Raw genomic sequence first — 12,973 nt, forward strand, 5'->3', positions numbered from 1 at the left:
TCCATCCATCCATCCATCCATCCATCCATCCCCGTGTCTGTCTGCGGACATCACAGAATCCCAGCCTGGTTTGGGTTGAAGGGACCTCAAAGCTCCTCCAGCTCCAACCCCTGCCATGGGCAGGGACCCCTTCCACTAGAGCAGCTTGCTCCAAGCCCCTGTGTCCAACCTGGCCTTGAACACTGCCAGGGATGGGGCAGCCACAGCTTCTCTGGGCATCCTGTGCCAGCGCCTCAGCACCCTCACAGGGAAGAGCTTCCCACTCCTTTGTGAGCTGCGTTACTGAGGCTTTGTTCAGGTTTGGTCTCATATAATTTATTTTTTTTCTTCGTTTTTTTCAAAGTAGTTGCAGATACTGAAAGCTGTAAAAATGAAACTTTTGCCCCTAAATCCAAAAGAGCAAAAAGAAAGCAAAATTAGTTATTTTTTCCCCAACCCCCTGTGTTGTTTTATTTTTGACCTCTGAGTCCCTCAGAAGATGGTATAATGGGAACGTTTTAACTCGTTGGGAAGTGCTAAGTGCTTAGGAAGGTAAGAGGTCTATATTGTTGTGTCTTAAACCTGAGGTGTGTTTCCTAAGTCCGGTTGGTTGTAGGAGATACAAACCAAGTGGTTGATGAACAGACTTGGTTAGTTGTGATCTTGAGTGCAATTGAGAAAAGAAGTTATCTTCTTCCTTACAAAGTGAGAGTCTTGTTAGTGATAAATAGCACTCAATAATGTGCCCTTCCGTGAGCCTTCCTCTCTTACTGACCTGAAGTTCACCTGCAGATGCTTCAGGATCTCTCTGCAGGACTCAGGTCTGAGATGTGCCCCAGTTCAATAGGGTTCCTCTCTGAGCATTTCTACTCTGGCTGGCAGCCTCTTTCCATCACTTTAGATGCAGAAATGCATTTGACTTCAGTTTTCTTCATTTAATTGCTTGGTATGGTGTCTGTGTCCGTGTATGAAGTCACTACTTGATCGGTGTTGCTTATTCCTTATACGGTGTAATACGTATTTAAGAATCTAAATGAAAGTATTTTCAGCTTAGTCTTTTGGCTGTGTCTTCTTTGTAGGTATAGGGCAGTAATTTTTTAAGGCACGTGGGTATTAGTTTCATTTTATTTGGTATCTAGTCTCTGTTTGTCAAAGAGAACGTACAGAGAAAGTTCTGTGCTTAGAAAAGCTTCCATTTGTCTGTTGAAAGCTGGTCATTTTCTGATTTGATTGACTTGCTCATTCAGCCCATAGTGAGCAGCCAGCTATATCCATATATGAAATTGATGTTGTACATGTGTCCTCATTCTGTGGCTACCTGTAGCTTTTGTATTAAACAGTGCTGAGTATCTTACTAATGGAAATCCAAACAGTATTAATTTGATTTTTAAAGGAATTCAGTCTGGAAGTTTTTACTTTTGAAGGTGTCTTTATTGCTTTGAATTAGAAACACTGAAATAAACCCATTCAATTCATGCACACTGTGAGCACAATAGGTGTAGTTCAGCTGCAGACCAGGACTGGTGCCTTGAAATCTTATGACTGAACCAAACCCTGGCTTCATTCCGCTGCGGAACTGAGGGGAGGGTTTATGTCACCCTGTTGGTCTGAGTCTGCCTAAGTCTTGATGACAGCTCCTGGTCATGAATCAGGTCTGTGACTGAGCTTCTAGGAACGTTGAAACAAGAAACATCAGTTTAAAAGTTAAATAAAATCAGTGGATTCTTGGTTTTCTTGCCAGCTTTTCTGCTTGTGTCGTGTTGCCGTGATGGTGAGCTGTGTAATGGTAAAATTCCAATGATCAGTAAAACCCAAATGGCTGGAGTCTATGATGTGTGTTCAGTCTTCATTCCTATCTTAGTGGTTTGGTGTGTGTAGGGGGGTGGGTTTGGTGGTTGTTTTCATTTTCCCTTTTTTCTGCACTAATGTGTGTGTTTGCAGTGAACTGGATGCCTTTGTATTGCCATAAACTCATGTGAATTAATGAGTTTGTGTGACCTGAGAGAGAATTCAAGTGTTGACACGGGTAAATTGTTTTGAGGATGCCCTGTTAGTTGAAAACTGAAGTTAAAATGGCTAATAGCTAAGTTAGCCTGTTGAAATGGGTCAAGCATTTGTTCACTTTCTGATGGATGTGGTTTTAGGAGCAGAACCTGTTCTAAAGTGCTGTTATATTCTTGTGAAGTGCTTGTGTTTTTAAGAAGTTGAATTTATATGCAGAATGCACCCTTCTTATTGATTATATCCAAAGGATAGGTTAATTAAAATGAATCACAACAATTTGTGTTGGAAGGGACCTTAAAGCTCCTCCAGCTCCAACCTCTGCCATGGGCAGGGACCCCTTCCACTAGAGCAGCTTGCTCCAAGCCCCTGTGTCCAACCTGGCCTTGAACACTGCCAGGGATGGGGCAGCCACAGCTTCTCTGGGCACCCTGTGCCAGCGCCTCAGCACCCTCACAGGGAAGAGCTTCTGCCTAAGAGCTCAGCTCAGTTTTTTACAAGCTCTCTAAAGTTGGGAACTCAAATTCAATAGAAGTGTGTTGATAGGAATAGCTGGAGCCCTGTGTGATCTGTTGGGTGTTGTGCATTTATAGACCTGTTGACAGTTGTCTGACTCTTGTGTGGGACTTGCTTAAAATACTACTCCACTCACTTGCTTCTACCTGGAATTTTGTGTTGGATTGTGTCGATTGCTGGAAAGTGTTCTAGGCCTGGCTGTCCATGCCCTGGGGCAGGCTCTGGCACAAGCAGTTCCATGGGTGTGTGCAGCACTATTGTCCAATTCTCAGAACTCAAGCACAGCGTGTCTATGGGGCTGTTCCCAGTTGTGTGGTTCGGTGTCATGGATTCAGGAGTTGCATTTGGCAGTAAGTGACGTTTTGCTCTTGCTGAGCAAGAAAAGTGACTGAGAGCCATGTTTCCAAGTGAGCTCCCAAAATAGCATCCTGCCCAGGCAGCTGCTTCGTGCCCCCTGACATATGCTGTGTGAAGTGTTGCTGCCAACTCAGCAGCAGTTGCTTCTTGTCCCGTTTCCCATTATCTGCTTGTGATTAAATAAAGCCTTGCGTGCTGCTGGGGGTTTGGTGGGGGTCTTCTGCTGCTCTTGCTTTGGAAGCAAAGCGTGCTCAAAGTTACCTGTTCAAAAGGGGGGGGCTGTTCAGCCTGGAGAAGAGAAGGCTGCGTGGAGACCTCAGAGCAGCCTTCCAGTATCTGAAGTGGGCCTATAGGGATGCTGGGGAGGGACTCTTCATTAGGGACTGCAGTGACAGGACAAAGGGTAACGGGTTAAAACTTAAACAGGGGAAGTTTAGATTGGATATAAGGAGGAAATTCTTTCCTGTGAGGGTGGTGAGGCCCTGGAATGGGTTGCCCAGGGAGGTTGTGAATGCTCCATCCCTGGCATTGTTCAAGGCCAGGTTGGATGAGGCCTTGGGTGCCATGGTTTAGTGTGAGGTGTCCCTGCCCATAGCAGGGGGGTTGGAACTGGACCATCTTAAGGTCCTTTCAACCCTAACTATTCTGTGATGCTATGAAAAACATAGTGCAAACCCTGGGAATAGTGTTTATTGGCACAGGGAACCAGATTTCACTCATAGATACATATTATGGGCTGACTGCCATAAAGCATGATTATTCTTAGGTGAGATGAGCAATAGATTTATATTTTTCCCCATGGGTTTTTTGACAGTCTATCAAACTTCACAGAAAGTCTGTGGTTTACAAGTTGGTGGGTCACCTTGTTCATACAATCCCAGGCTGGTTTGGGTTGGAAGGGACCTTAAAGCTCATCCAGCCACCTGCCACTGACAGAGACACCTTCCACTAGAGCACTTGTTAGCCCCGTATTTGGTCATCCTACCTGTATTATTTTACGCTGTGTTCGTCTATATGGTGTATAAACATGTTGTTGTGTTCAGTTCTTAACCTTGGGTTTTCCTGTTTAATTAGGGTGCTTTGCTGCCCGTGCTGTCTTTGCCCCCACCCCTTGTATGTGGATGCCTGTCACAAAGCCTGAGCTACAGACCCCCTGGCTCTGCAGTATTGCCATTTGGACTCTCTTTCTCTGCACCACTGGCATCCTCGCCCCTCCATAAGTAATTCCCTTTTTCATGTCCAGCCTTATGTCCTAACCCTGTGGTTCTCTGGCTCCCAGTTTCTCCCAGCACCGCACCTCAGCAGCGCCGTTCCTTCCCTGCTGCCACCACCCTGCATGTCCCGTGCTGAAATCCCTGTGACACCTCGCAGCCACCAGCCTGGCACTGCTGATCACTGCTTCAGCGAGGGCAGCTCTTCCAGGAAGCAGCAGCACAGCCTCTGTATGTGACACCAGCCTGGCGCTGGTGCACGTTGCATTGATGTGTTACAGATAGCTTCCGTGTGAGGGAACGGAAGGGATGATGGCACATGCCTTGCTCTCTGTTTACAGCTCAGCGTGTGCCCTGGTTAGTGTCCTGCCCACCTTCCACTGGCACTGGCAGGCGTTTCACACGGGTGTTTAGAGAGGAAAGAATGTGAGGAGAAGGGAAGAGCAGCAGAGACATTTGCTGCAGCTGGCAGTCATGATGAATGTACCTTGGGAACGTCAGCTTTAGAGAGCTGAAAGCAGTGATTTTTTATTCCCCAAAATAGAAACGAAATAAACTCTGTGATAGCTGAATCACCATCCGACTGAAGAAAATGTCTGGTTTATTGTGTTTTTCATGCTGCGAGCCAGTAATTGCTCTCTAGCATCATAAGGCAAGATCTTGAGCTAAACAAAAACTTCTCAGCACTCTGTGAACACTTCTATATAAACCACTTCTTCAGTAATGTCAGAAATGTTTCTACTTGGAAAGGATCTTGGGACCAGTCACTTCAGGTGCCTGCTTGAGGAGCCACAAGAGTTATCTACTAAACTGCATTGGTGTGAATTTCAAAATGGTTTTACGTGTTACTTGGGACCAAGGCAGGGATTGTTTTGTGCAGTGACTCCCTCTTCCGTGAAACAGTAGTTGGAGGTAGCCAGGATTAACTCTGGAGATTTTTTGTAGAGAGTGATAAGGTCCCCACTGAGCCTTCTCCAGACTGAACCCCCCAGGTCCCTCAGCCCTTCCCCATCACACTTGTGCTCCAGGCCCTGCACCAGCTCCATTGCCCTTCTCTGGCCCCGCTCCAGCACCTCAAGGTCTCTCTTGTAGTGAGGGGCCCAGAGCTGAACACAGGATTTGAGGTGCAGCCTCACCAGTGCCCAGCACAGAGGGACAATCACTGTCCTGGCCCTGCTGCCACACTGGTGCTGATACAGGCCAGGCTGCTGGTGGAATCCTTGGCTGCCTGGGCACAAGCTCATGTTCAGCCAGCCTCTACACCCCCAGATCCTTTTCCACCCAGACGGGTTCAGATAGTGTGTTCTGTGCAGGTGTAAATCTGTTTCTGCAGTTCAGTTTTCTTCTGTCAGAGCAGACAAGCAGAGCAGCCCCAAACTGCTGTTTCCTGTTTGTGTTTTCCCTGCCGGCAGGCAAAGTTCTTGAAAGACCTTCCATGTGCATCCTTCCCATGCACAGTCCTTGTCACTGAGCACCACGGGGGGTTGATCTCCATGAAAGCTAGGAATCCTGACTTACTTCACATTGGGTTCATCTCAGTTAACTGGAAGGTTATTTCCTTTGACATAAGTGGTTCTTTGCTTTGTCCTGCCCACAGCCAGTCTCTGCTGTTTTGCTTCAGGGCTTGTTCATTGTGTTTCCAAATGCTCAATATCACAGAGGTGCTGTCCATTCTTTCCCAAGGGGAACAGCCATACCTCTTGGCCTGTCCCTTGGCCTGTCCCTCCATCCCTTGTCCCAAGCCCCTCTCCAGCTTTCCTGCAGCCCCTTCAGGCACTGGAGCTGCTCTCAGGTCTCCCCTTCAGGAGCCTTCTCTTCTCCAGGCTGCCCCAGCCCAGCTCTCTCAGCCTGGCTCCAGAGCAGAGCTGCTCCAGCCCTCGCAGCATCTCCATGGCCTCCTCTGGCCTCACTCCAGCAGCTCCACGTCCCTCTTGTGCTGCTGCCCCAGAGCTGGATCAGGGCTGCAGGGGGGGTCTCCCCAGAGCCCATCAGAGGGGCAGGATCCCCTCCCTAACCTGGTGGCCATCAGATGCTCTTTTAAGACCTATGCAGCTGATGGACAATGAACATCTTGCTGAAATAATCATTTTCAAGTTACTTTTGAAGGGAACTTGTATTATTTGGTTTGTATGGGGTTGCTCAATCCTCTGCTTCCCCTGGATTAAAGTAGAAACTGTTGAATTCACAAGTTGGAGAAGAGGATGTTGGACACAGCCGTGAATTAGTCACCTCTGGGGTAGCAAGATTTTCATTCTGTGACAATGCTGAATGTCAAAGTCTGATTCCTACCCAGCTCACTGCTCCGCTCCATGCAGCTTCAGCTGAAACTTCAGCATCATTCCAACCAGTTTGGGTTTGTCCAGCCTCACCCAGCATTTAATTGCAACTTGTGCAGTTTCCACCAGAGAAGAGAAGTTCCAAACCTGTCAGGACGAAGTCATGAGTCAGGTGTGTAGTGAGGTGTGGCATGGAGGCTCCTCTTCTTGGCTTGAAGGAGTCAGTCATCACCCCACATCTCCAGTGCAGCGCATCAGGCCGGGTGTAGGACTTACTCAGCTCTGAGGTATTTCTTCCTGCGTAGAACTGGTGTGGATGTGAAAACAAAAAGAAACACTCATCTGTGAAATGAAATGCTTGAATTCTCCTGTAAGCACTCAAGGTAGGGAAACACCTATTTATTTATTTGGACAAAGGCTGCAAAGAGAAGCACTTCAAAAGATCTCTGGTGAGACACATGAATGAAGCAAATGCCATTTTTAACTTGATGCTGCTTTTCTATTCTGAGATATCAAAGGCTTGAATGACCACTATTTTTACCCCTCTTAGCACACTGATTGCAGTGAATGATTGCAGGAGGGTGGAAAGACTGAAGGGCCATACACACATGTAAAAATAAACAAGATTAACAAGTCCTTCTAAGTCCATTGTGAGCTCCTGCAGGAAGTGCACATAAACCCTTGGGGTGCTCTGCTCCTGTGCTTTGGTTCAGGAACAGGGTTAATCATAGAACCCCAGACAGGTTTGGATTGGAGGGACCTTAAAGCTCATCCGTTTCCACCCCCCTGCCACAGGCAGGGACCCCTTCCACTAGAGCAGCTTGCTCCAAGCCCCTGTGTCCAACCTGGCCTTGAACACTGCCAGGGATGGGGTAAATCACAAGTAAGTTACTACTCTTGCCTGAGAGGCAAACTGATGGGGTTGAAAAAGCGGTGGGAAAAGTCCCACCTTGGCTGTTGATATCTTGTTGTTTTGCAGAACTGGGTGAGTTTGGTGTCCCTTTCTGAAGCTGCCTGCCTGGAAATGGCTTAGCAGCATCTATGGAGGTGGTTGTATCTCCTGTCTCTATCTGTGTTCCACTCCAGCCCTTTGCCTTTTAGTTACATGTCAACAGAAGCACGCTGAGATGTGGCAGTGATAGAGGTGGGAGCAAAATTCCTTTCTGCTCATCAGCAGAAGTAGCCAGACTGATTCCTGGGGACAACAGGTACGGATGAGACAGCAGAGAAAGTCTGGGCACACCAGGATGGTCAGAACTGGGTGAGACCTGAACTGACCTGGGTGAGACTTCAGAGCAGGCTGTTGGACAAGGAAATGGTTCTTGGATTGTGGATCTGCTGGTTGTTGCTATTGAGGACTGGGAGGATCTGAAGTTCCCACTGGGTGTTTTGACCTTGCACAAACTGCTGCAGGCACTTTCACTCTTCCCCCGGCTCTTCCCATTACTGGGTTATGGAGATTTACACTCGTCCTTGTCCTGAGGATTCAGGCTCTGGTGACTATATTCCAACTGCTGTGTGAGCTGACAGTAACGGGGATAGATGCTGCATCCCGGCACTTCTGTGCAATCAGACAGAAAATCAAGCTGGCTGCTGGGAATGAGAATGTAGTGACAATGGATTCATCCTCATCAGGCACTGTTTGGGTGGTTTGTATCTATTTAATGCTGTTTAGGCTAAAGACATGATGGACAGCATGTTCCCAAAGCTTATCTTGCACTACCCGGGGGCAGGAATGCTCTCAGTGGGAATGATGTGTCATTCACAGGTTGGATGTTTACACTGATAAGGGGGATTTGGCTAACCCTGTGGGATAGGAAGCTTGCATGAGGTGTTATCTGCAGCTGGGACCAGGGAGTTGTAAGTAGTGATTGCGGTTATAAGGCTTGTAGTTTGATTTCTTTTGAACTAATTAGCCAGCAATTAAACCTCATAACAATATGCTATTATCCACCCAGCAGATTTAAAACCCCTGCAGTGTTTTAATGTCTCCCCCCCCCCCCTTTGAAGTGCTGTACTTTATTTTAATACAGATGTTAGTGACCCTTTTGACTGGGATCTTTTGGATTCCCTTAGCAGTGTTAGGACATTTGGTGACGCAAAGCTTCTTGTACCCAAGCATCTCCTCCTGTCTGCTCTGGAACCAGCCATCAGGGTAAGTGTCAACACTAAATAAAGTTCCTGTGGAAGTTCAGCCCTTAGGCTATGGAATATTCAAATATACAGTGGTTTTCCTAAAGTAGGACCTTTAATGTGTTACAAATATGTGTATATATATATGTGGCATAATTGACACAGGTGCTGAGCTGTTGCATGTTTTTCGCTCTTGTAAAAGATGAGAATGCTTTGTCTCGTTTGCTGCTGCGCTTATCTGCTGTCTCGTGGTGAGTACACGATGCTCAGGGGACGCTGATACTCATTTCTGTGTGCAGTAGTGCTCTCTGCTGTCCTGGAGTCACCACTGCAGCACGGGAGTCATGGGCTGGAGCGGCTCCCCTGTGGGCCCTGAAGGCAGGACTGCAGGGAGGGCTCACTGGGCAGTTTGTGGATCATACAGAAACAAGTCAGTTTAGTTGCTGAAGCATTTTCTGCACTTAAATAATTCCGTTTTCTCAGCAGCCTCTGCTTGCAGGGAAAGATGTTGTCCTTAGGAAGTGGAAGGTTTTCAAGCACTGAGGTTGACTCCTGAAGCTATTCCTGTGGTTGAGGGGCAGGGAGTGTGGGGTTTAATGAGATGTAACAGGGATTAACGTGGTTTTCCCTGCCTGGGAACAGCCGCAGTTGTGCTGGGGCCTGGGACTGTGCCTCTGGGAATGGCTCCTTCTCTCCATCCCTTCCCCTGTGGCCTGGGGCATACAGGGGCATTCATGATAGAGTGGTCTCTATTCTGGCACAGAATCCTCTTGGGTTCCAAAAAGCTTTTCTTCGTGGACACTAATATTTGATCCTGTCTCATCACAGGATTAAGCAAGGATGAAGGAACTTAACCAGCTCTGAAACAGCACTTGAAATCCGGAGTAAGAACCAGTCTTGTTTTCACAGAGGCAGAGAGCCGAGGATCAACAAAACAAATCATGAAACAATCAAAGCAGAGGTCAAGGGTATTAAACAAGGAAGTTGTAGAAGGGCACGGAACAAAACATCCCTTGGAGTGCCTGCTTGTCCCCAAACCAACCCTCTTTAGCAGTCGTATGTTCATCACCCATCCCACTGCATGAATAGGAATGTGCTCATGACAAGCAGGACCACGGAGGCAGTTCGCCCCTTGCATTTATGGAGAAGGAAGCTGATCTCTGGGGGTTGGTGCTGGCGGACGGTGCAGAAGCCCCCTTATGGCTTCTAAATGGTCTGATAAAAGGCAATCTGTGGTGGGCTGCCCGAAGTGGGAAATCCATAGATCATTTCCTATGTCAGCCCAAGCAAACATTCCTTGTCTCTGCTTGTGTTCTTCTGTTGGTGATGCATTTTTATGAACCAACCTCAGGTGAGAATTTGGGGTTTCTTGCTGAGCTTGCTTTTCTCAGAGGGGCTGCCCGTGCTGCTGGCAGCAAAGCACAGCAGGGCTTTGTGAAGAACCTGCACTTAAAACCTGCCTTTTGCTTTCTTTGCACTTAAATGCTGGCCACGACATTGTCCCTCCTGGGAGACATTGTGCCCTTCCACACGCAATACAGTGCTTCACACTGGTGAATCCACTTGTTTTTGGTGTTTGCATAGCAGGAATGACTTTAAGTGTGTTTGTTGTTTAAAGATCCAGAGGGGCACAAGCAGGAGTTTGGGTTTCACTCTACTCTTGAATTAGTTTCAGCTACTTTCATGCCCTGTCTCTGAGCTTGGCAGTGTCTATAAAGTCAAGATGTTCTGCACCCAAAAGCAGGGAAGCAGCCCTGGGACACGTGTTCTGCAGTGTGTGATGACCTGACGTGCAGTGCCTTCCTGTTTATGGGGGAAGACAATGGTTGAGATGGGAAAAGCTTCTCAAGCACCTTTTAATTTCTACAGTGTTTTCAAACTCATGGTGCTTAAAAATGTAAGTAACAGAAACTGGGGGAAAAGTAATTATATGTGTATATATCTCCTTAACTGAAATGGCTATATGTGTTTTTCTATGGCTTTCCATCAAAACTATATGTAGCATGCCTCACTACAAGGGCCTGTAGGGACAGCCCAAGGGGAATGGCTTTAACCTGCCCGAGGGGAGACTGAGCTGAGCTCTTAGGCAGAAGCTCTTCCCTGGGAGGGTGCTGAGGCGCTGGCACAGGGTGCCCACAGAAGCTGTGGCTGCCCCATCCCTGGCAGTGTTCAAGGCCAGGTTGGACACAGGGGCTTGGAGCAAGCTGCTCTAGTGGAAGGGGTCCCTGCCCGTGGCAGGGGTTGGAGCTGGGTGAGGTTTAAGGTCCCTCTTGTTCCCCTGCGATGCGAAGCCACTTGGTGGCACTATTGTTCCTGTGATGCCACCCTTGTATCACCGCGTTTTCTAATGAAAACTGTTTAAACTTTCGGGAGCTCTCAAAAGCGGCTTCCGCACGTGAAGGAAAACAGGCCCAAGCAGGATTTTTGTATTTAATGGTTACGATATCATGGAGATTTATCGTAATGGATTGGCTTCTCCGGGTCACGCTTCCTCATCTCTCTTTAAAGTGGAGAATGTGTAAAACACAGGGAAATGTCTCTGAACCCATTTTCAGGGGCTCACACCCTCCGAGGCAGTGGGTAGAATGCTAATAGAGGAAAAGGGCTTTGTATGGAAACGCTCCATCAGAAGTTAAAGGTTAAGGATTCGTTTTTGTACTCGGTGAGGAGGAATGTGTGATTGCTATCTTCTAATTCAGAGAAGGAAGCGATGGATTAATGACTACAGGACCAAAAGGCACCACAGAGAGGACAGATGACAGATCCCTAGGACATCTTGCACTCAGATGCCTTTTTCCTTCTTGACACCTGCCATGTTTCCTTTTTCCTTGTGTGGCCTGGATGAGGGAGGCTCAGCCCCCAGGATAACGGTATGTCCTGCAGCAGCAATCAGCTATAGCTGCAGCTCCTGCCGCCAGCTTCCAGGTGGTGGTGCCTGCATTAACCCAGCTCATGCTGGGAGGTGACTCCAACCTGCAATTTGCCATATTCTCGAGTAATGGTATTCAGCCAGTTGTGAGGACATTTTCTCACATGGAGACATTAGAATGAAGGTTACCCTAACATACTCAAATGCTATCTTGAGAAGCTGCATTCCAAAGCATAACCCTTGCCAAGTGCTCACAATGTCAGGTTAAAGCCATTCCCTCTTGTCCTGTCCCTACAGGCCCTTGTCCAAAGCCTCTCTCCAGGAGGTCTTGAGAGGATTAAGACCACAAAATGTATTTTAGGGCACACTGGCAAGCTTTAGGTTAGCCTGGATAGCAACTAATAACTGCCCGTTCGAGGAATATTCCCAACACTGGGAGGCTTCCCTGCATGATCTGCTTCCCACAGCTTTCAAGGGAGCTGGGAACAGGCTGGACCATGTGGATTCTAGGGTTGCCCAGGCTGAGCCTTTTAATGTACCGTTAACAGAGGCCCTTTGCCTCTGAGCATGAGTGAGAACGTTTATTTTACTCTTCAGCACAAAGTGAGTGCTGGTGGCTCTCAGGGGACAGATCCGGTGCTTTGCACCAGCATAGGGATCAGCAGCATCACTTGAACCACAAACAATAGTCACAACAAGAGCCCCAGCAAGCTTGGGTCCTCCTCTAGCATCGCATCTTCAATGTGTTCTGTGAGCTTTTCCTAATTCCCATTCCCACTGGTGGGATGAGTTGTGGTGGCAGTCCTGGTTTCCCAAGGGAGGACATTTATGTGCAGAGCAGAGGGCAGTCACTGATTTAATAGAATCATAGAATAGTTTGGGTTGGAAGGGACCTTCAAAGGTCATCTAGTCCAGCTCCGAATTCTTGGGGATTTGACCCTCCATTTCTTCCTTTGGAGGCTGTTATGGAGACCATCTCTGTTCTGCAGGTCTGCACAGGTAGCTGGAGGTAGCCCTGTGTTAATCTCAATTAAACTGCGTCAGTTCAGCATTTTTCTTCCAAGCTGGCTGCAATAAATTGGGTGCTTACTCCAATAATTAACTATTGAATGGGAAGTGTCTGGTCTGCAGCGATATGGAGGACTTGTTTCTCTGGGAGAAACTGAACTGAATGATGAGTTTAGCATTGGGCTTATTCTTAATGGCGACAGGCCATGCACCGGTGATTGACCCTTCAACGCTAAGTATTGACTGGATGAATCAATTTGCTCTGAACATCTTGTCCCAAAGTATTTGTCTCGCCAACTCCAAGGTCTGTGGAGCCTTCCCGGCACGGCGTGCAGACAGCTCTTCCTGGGAAATGCATTGCTGTTACAGATGTAAGTAATAGATGTAGTGGCAGAACAGCTCGGCAGCTGTGTGCTGATGGCCACCAGGTTAGGGAGGGGATCCTGCCCCTCTGATGGGCTCTGGGGAGACCCCCCCTGCAGCCCTGATCCAGCTCTGGGGCAGCAGCACAAGAGGGACGTGGAGCTGTTGGAGCGAGGCCAGAGGAGGCCATGGAGATGCTGCGAGGGCTGGAGCAGCTCTGCTCTGGAGCCAGGCTGAGAGAGCTGGGCTGGGGCAGCCTG

This window comes from Pezoporus occidentalis, unplaced genomic scaffold (genome assembly GCF_034315485.1).
Source record: "Pezoporus occidentalis ecotype Australia unplaced genomic scaffold, CSIRO_AGI_Poc_V1 ctg45, whole genome shotgun sequence".
Classification (NCBI taxonomy): Eukaryota; Metazoa; Chordata; class Aves; order Psittaciformes; family Psittacidae; genus Pezoporus; species Pezoporus occidentalis.